This window comes from Arabidopsis lyrata (genome assembly GCF_000004255.2).
Source record: "Arabidopsis lyrata subsp. lyrata unplaced genomic scaffold ARALYscaffold_7, whole genome shotgun sequence".
In the NCBI taxonomy this organism is placed as follows: domain Eukaryota; kingdom Viridiplantae; phylum Streptophyta; class Magnoliopsida; order Brassicales; family Brassicaceae; genus Arabidopsis; species Arabidopsis lyrata.
The window spans coordinates 13,111,043-13,118,509 of NW_003302549.1; positions in this window are offsets into that span (position 1 = coordinate 13,111,043).

A 7,467-nucleotide genomic window follows, 5' to 3' on the forward strand; every position below is an offset into this window, starting at 1 on the left:
GATGTTGCCCACACTTATTCTTTCAATGCCCTTTTGCAATCAAGATCTGGGAGTCGGCGCTTTTCAAATCGCAATTCAACCCTGCTCGCATATCCAGCTTGAGAATGGGGATTGAGCTCTCTAATCGGTTGGTTAACCTTCCTCCTCTGGGGTAGGGACTGAACCCTTAGTTCCGTGGATCTTGTGGAACATTTGGACCTGCAGAAACAAGAAGATCTTTGAGATGGCTCAACTTCTACCCGCTGATGTGCTCTCCAACGCCATCAGACAAGCCCGAGAGTGGATCGGTGCTCGGTCAACCCATCCAACTCAGACTCAAAGCCGCTCCTTACCTCCGATGGATACCACAGATGCAGGTACTATCTGGTGCTTCTCTGATGCGGCGTGGCGAGATCCGGGAGAAGCGGGATTCGGGTGGGTTTTCTTCAATCACCTCGCCAATTCTGAACATCATGATAGCTCATCTGCAACAAATGTGGGTTCACCTCTTCTGGCAGAGGCAATTGCTCTATCTCTGGCCCAAAAACAAGCTCTTGACCTTGGCTACAGGAAAGTTTCTTTTGCTTCAGATTCACAGCTGGTGATCAAAGCACTCAATTTGGAGTCTTCTTCAAAGGAGCTCTACGGGATTCTCCAAGACATCCTTTATTTTTCTTCTCAATTCGATGAATGTTCCTTCTCTTATGTCCCTCGGGGAAAAAACACAAGGGCAGATGCACTTGCAAAATCTGCTTTAATGTCTGCATTTATTGTACCGGCATCTGGTTTGGTTTGAGTAAATGAAATTTCATCTTTGACAAAAAAAAAAAAAAAAAAAATAGTATATAGTTCGTTGTACATACATGTATGAATTAAACAATAACATGCGGGGAAAAATACTTTTTTCACATCGAGTAAAGATTTATGTTCGATTCATACATAAAATATATCACCATACAAACTTATAACTCAACAAAACATTCATTTAAAAATACTTTCTAAATTTATAAATTGATGACATAGACACCACGTGTGAAACAAACTGGATGGCATGCTAGAGTGTTAATAAACAATTTTTTTCTCAATTTCAATTTTTTTTTTTTTTGTCATCCGAAATTAATTAAAATTCAAAAGAGCCATTCCTGAGGAATGTTGTTTACATATGTGATATGTTGCGGTTCTGTACGAACTTTTCGTGCCAGATTATCTGCTTTTACATTAGCGCTACGAGAAATTAAAGATAAAGAAAAAGTAGAGAATTCTTCCTTGTCACTCTGAAATTCAACCAAATACACTGAAAACGCCGGCCATTCGGTTGGAGAAGACACCATCTTCACCAGGTCAGAACAGTCTGTAAAGAACGCTACCTCTTGATTATCTGCACCAATCATGCACTTCATCACCCAGAGAAGGGCCTCGGCTTCTGTATGTAGGGGAGATAGACTTCTACGGAGGTTGGCAGCTCCCATGGTTGGCGGTTCTCCATTTGATGATGTACAGAACCATCCTGTACCGGAGAACTTATCACTTCCTTTCCATGATCCATCCACAAAACAACGGTACCCTGAATAAGTCGAATCAAGTGAAGCATCCCTCACTCGAGATCGAGTTACCAAATCCACAGAACCCTGATTTTCGTTAATAAGCTCGATTTGAGCTGCATGCCACAATTGTGCCTCTTTTTCCGCTAACCGTAATACCTCTAGTAGATCATTGTCTATATTTTCAAATATTTTCTCATTCCTTGCTTTCCAAATATACCAGATAATTCATGGAAAAACTGAGCAATCAAATTCCGAAGGTATTCTCCAAAATAAATGATCCAAGTTCGCAAAAATAGATTCTGTGGGAAAAAACCCCATACCTATGGGAATCTGTGAAAGCGCCCAAATCTGCCGTGCCGGGTGGCACTGGAAGAGTGTGTGATTAATCGTTTCCTCTAGTGCACCACATCTGGCATAACCTGTATCACAGTCAATTCCTCGTTTCCGCAAATTTTCCGTAACCGGTATACAACCCGTTAAAATTTGCCACAAAAAATGGCGTATCTTAGGTGGACACTGCACTTGCCAAGTATGTGCTTTTAGCGGTTTGATGTCTGGTCCTATAGAAAATATGTTGTTCTCCGTTTTTTCTATCCGTGAAGTATGATATCCCGATTTAACAGTATACTTTCCTGATTTTGTAAAATGTCAACCCATAGTATCTTCCTTAGTTGGCGCACCCACAGGTAGGGCACTTATTATCTCGACATCTTCTGGAGCAAAGGTCGCCTGTAAGAGATCAATATTCCAAAAGTTTGACCGACTATCTATAAGATTGATAACTTTTAAAGATGGATCAACAATGGACCCATTACTTTTTGCTGGTTTCGGGAATTGAGCTGGAATCCAGGGGTCCTCCCAAACTGAGATGGATGACCCAGATCCGACTCTTTTAATAAGTCCTTTATTAACCAGAGATCTAGCTGAACATACACTCCGCCATCCATATGATGGAGAGTACGATTTTATATTTTCCAAAGGATTGGATTTCCGAAAATACCGCCCTTTAAAAACCTTTGCGAAAAGAGAATCTGGAACCGTAATCAACCGCCATAATTGTTTTGCCAATAAAGCAGAATTAAAATCGTCTACATTCCGAAATCCTAACCCCCTTTCCGATTGACCGTTACACAATTTATTCCATGCCATCCAATGCATACCTCTGGAATCCCCATTCGAACTCCACCAAAAATTAGCAACCGCACTAGTGAGTTTTGAAGTGATTGTTTTCGGTAGTCTGAAGCATGACATAACATAAGTTGGTAATGCTGCAGCTACCGATTTAATCAGCACTTCTTTCCCACCTTTCGATAAAAATTTGGCCGACCATCCGTTAATTCTTGTTTGTAATCTATCTCTAACAAATGAGAAAATTTTTGTCTTGGAACCACCTAAACTCTCCGGCAATCCGAGATAAGAACCCATACCACCGATAGTAGTGATACCCAAGGTAGATTTGATTTCTTCCTTGATGGCATCGTCTACCTTATGCCCAAACTGAATCGATGATTTTAAAAAGTTTATCTGCTGTCCCGAGACCGCTTCATACTTCTTTAAAATCCCCAAAATAACCCCACATTGGTCCTTGTTAGCCTTGCAAAAAAATAAACTATCATCCGCAAACAACAAATGTGAGACCGAAGGACTCGCGTTTGCTACTTTGATTAGGGGTGTCAAAATGGGTAACCCGACCCGACCCGACCCAAACCCACATGGGTTCGAGTGTTTAATGGATGGGTTTGACCCGACCCATATATTTATATGGGTTGAATTTACATACCCAAACCTATTATTGTAGAAACCCGTTGGCTTAATGGGTTATATGGGTACCCATATATATGTATAATAAAATATATAAATAATAAAAATCCAAAAAAATAACATAAAATTGTAAACCAACAAAAGTTTTTAAATAAAAAATTAAAAAATCTAGATATTAAAGTAGAAAAGCATCCTAAAATCTTAAAACCACAAATCCAAAGAACCATAAAACCAAATAAAAAAGATAGTTGTAAAGAAAAGAAGATATTTTACATATATTTATATAAATTTTACATAATATATTAATATAGATATATATAAATTTTACTTTTTAGTTTTGGTTATGAAACCCATGGGTAACCCATGACCCTAATGGGTTTTACCCATTAAACCCATAACCCAAATAGGGTAACCCACTAAAACCCATATATATATATGGGTAAAAAAATTCTACCCAAACCCACTAAAATCATGGGCGGGTTCGGGTAACCCATGGGTATTAACCCATTTTGACACCCCTAACTTTGATACCCGTAATTAATTTTTCCCGTTCTGCTTTCCGAATATTTGCAATTAGCACTTCCGTGCAAAGGATGAATAAATAAGGTGAGAGTGGGTCTCCTTGTCGTAATCCCCTCTCTGGTACTATGAGTCCTCTAGGTTGACCATTAAGGAGAACTCTATATTGGATTGTTGTAATACACCACATTATCCAGTTAATCCATTTTTCACAGAATCCCAATTTTCTTAAAACCTTTTCAATGAAAATCCATTCCACCCTATCATAAGCTTTACTCATATCCGTTTTAATAGCCATGAACTTTCCTTTACAGGAGGGGTTAGTTCTCAAACCATGAAACATCTCTTGTGCAATGAGAATATTATCCGAAATCAAACGCCCTTCTACAAAAGCTGATTGTGTTTCCGTAATCAGTGTTGGTAGAACCGTCTTAAGTCTCTGGCAAAGAATCTTCGATATAATTTTATAACCAACATTGCAAAGACTTATAGGCCGTAACTCCGTCATCCGTGTTGGTCTTTCCGTTTTTGGAATCAAACAAATATTAGTCGTATTTAACCTTTTATCAAAAATTACATCCTCTAAAAAAGAGTTGACTAGAAAAAGAAGATCTTTTTTAATAGTAACCCAAGCCTTTTGAAAAAATAATGCGGTCCTGGCGATTTTTCCGGATGCATCATAAACAAAGCCGTTCGCACTTCACACTCCGTTGCGGGTGCCGTTAGAAAATTATTAATCTGATCCGTAATAAGACTTTGAACTTCTGCCAAGGATTCCTCCAAGATTAAATCGTCCCAAATTTGAAAGTTCATGATTTTTTTGACATTTTTCCCAAATAAGAAACCGCTATATTTTGAATATCTTTATCCTCTGCAGACCAAATCCCGTTTTCATCATGTAACCCCGTGATTCTATTTCTTGCCCGTCTCTGTTTCGTTAGAGCATGAAAATACTTTGAATTATTATCCCCTAATTTCATCCAAAAACTCCTACTCTTTTGATGCCAATACAATTCCTCATCCCGATAAGCCTCTTTTAATCGCATTGTTAATTCCGTAATCTCTTCCCGTGGTCTCCTGTCATCTCTCTATGCCGCAAATAATTCCATTTTTAGTTCTTCAATTGTTTTCCGACCATAAGAAATTAATTCTCTCCGCCATTGCGAAATAGCTCGCCTACAATTAGATAATTTTTCCACAAACTTCCCAACTCCTAGCTCTGTATCACTATTCCAACCATTTGCAATTGCCTCTAATAACCCTTCCTTCCCTATCCATCTCTTATCAAACCTGAAACTCCGTTTCCCCCGTGGTACCTTATCGGCAATCGTAGCAATCACCGGTGAGTGATCAGAAGCTACCATTGGTAAGTATTCTACGAATGAATTGCAGAACAATTCATGCCAATCTTCATTCGCTAACGCTCTATCCAAACGACACCGTATTGGTTTTTTATCCCGCCAACATCGCCAAGACAACCAGTCTCCGATATATGGAAACTCCAAAAAGCCACAATTTTGAATCATTAAATTAAAAGGGATAAAAGAGGATGCATGTCTTAATTTACCACCTCTTTTTTCATGATTTCCAGTTAATTCATTAAAATCACCGATTATAAACCAAGGTGTATCCCGAGACAAACCAGTTCGTGTTAACCGCTCCCAAACTTGTTCCCTCTTATTTGGAACCGGGTCTCCATAAACAAAAGTGAGATTAATTAATTTACCTTTATAACTTGCTTCAATATCGATTAACCGATTACTTTGATAAAGAATTGAAACATTGAAATCATTATTATAAAAAAGAGTTAAACCGCCACTACAACCGATAGGATCAACCGTTTTTAAATTTTTGTAACCAAAATGACCAATAAAATTTATTTATTTGTTAGATTTTGCATAAAATTTACACATAAAATTTTCAATTTCAATTTCCGTTGGATTCTCCGAAACTCTTATACTCTCTCCGCCTCTTCTTCCGCCATGAAAACTCACCAAAAATCCAATATTATTGACCTAATGATTTATAAAAATACTTTAAAATCTACTGTTATTTGAAACATTTTAACCATTGAATTTTTTTAATGACTTTAAGAGATTTTAAATGATAAACTTAATTAAATATACAAAGATTCAAATCTCATAGTTTAAGTGGGATGAAACAACAAAACATAACAACTTCCCAATTTTTTCCCAAATTCACCTAAATACATCTAAATTATCTAAAATTCATTAAAACTCAAATTGATTTAAAAATATAGGATTGAATACAATTTTTTTGTGATACTTTTTAAGATGGTATATATGTACAGGTGTAAATGTCTATGCAAAACTTACCAAATAAACTAAAATAGAAAAAAAATAAAATTGTTAACATTGTGACGTGAAACCCATGTCGTTTCACATTTGGCGTCCATGTAAGCAAAATTTAAAAGGCTTTTGCTTCAATTGCGGTAGATTTATGATTTTACACGAATTAATAATTTACGTATTAGTTTTTGAATAAATATTTTTTGAGGTATAAATTGGCAAGGTGATATACTTGATGTATGAATCGAATATATCTTTTTACTAGAGGTATAAAAAGAAAAGCATTTTTCCAACAAACTTGTAATAAAGTTAACTTCTTGCATAAGAAGGCAAAGAGACAGTGTTGAGAAAAGCATTTTTCCGTGATTTTTCCGCCAATTTTTTTTGTAATTTTTAACCAAAAATGAGAATATAAAATTTTCCCGCCAAAAACGTAAATCCGTGATTTTCCCGCCAAAAACGTAAATCCGTGATTTTCCCGCCAAAAACGTAAATTCGTGATTTTCCCGCCAAAAACGTAAATTCATGATTTTCCCGCCAAAAATGTAAATCTGTGATTTTCCCGCCAAAAACAGAAATCTGTGATTTTCCCGCCAAAAACGTAAATTCATGATTTTTCCACCAAAAATGTAAATCCGTGATTTTCCCGCCAAAAACGTAAAAGTGATTTTCCCGCCAAAAACGGAAATCTGTGATTTTCCCGCCAAAAACGTAAATTCGTGATTTTTCCGCAAAAAATGTAAATCTGTGATTTCCCACCAAAAACTTAAATCTGTGATTTTCCCGCCAAAAACGTAAATTCGTGATTTTCCCGCCAAAAACGTAAATCTGTGATTTTCCAGCCAAAAACGTAAATTCGTGATTTTTCCGCCAAAAATATAAATTAATAATTATTAATTTATTTATTATATTAATGGGTAAACTCATTTAACCATCTAACCCATCAAATTAAATGAGTTCATGGGTTGACTCATTATTTGCTAAATGAGTTGAGTCAACCCATGAACTCATTTAACTTCAAACTCATTGGATAATGAGTTGAGTTGGGTTGTGTTAACCATTTTAACACCCCTAAGAAAAGATACAGAAGGAATATATAATTATTTTCAAAATGAAAGGAATATATAATTATTTTCAAAATGAAAGGAATATATAATAATCTCATTACTCCCATTTTTGCTCAATATGATAAAGAATCAATGTTTTATGTATTGGCATGCTTTGTTGTTATACCTATGAAACGTTTCACATTCGTAACGGAAAATTTGCCATTTTTCTAAAAGAATATATAATCAGTTCGACATTCATAATTTGTGCACCTAAATTTAGTTGACAGGTTAGGAAGTAATCATCGA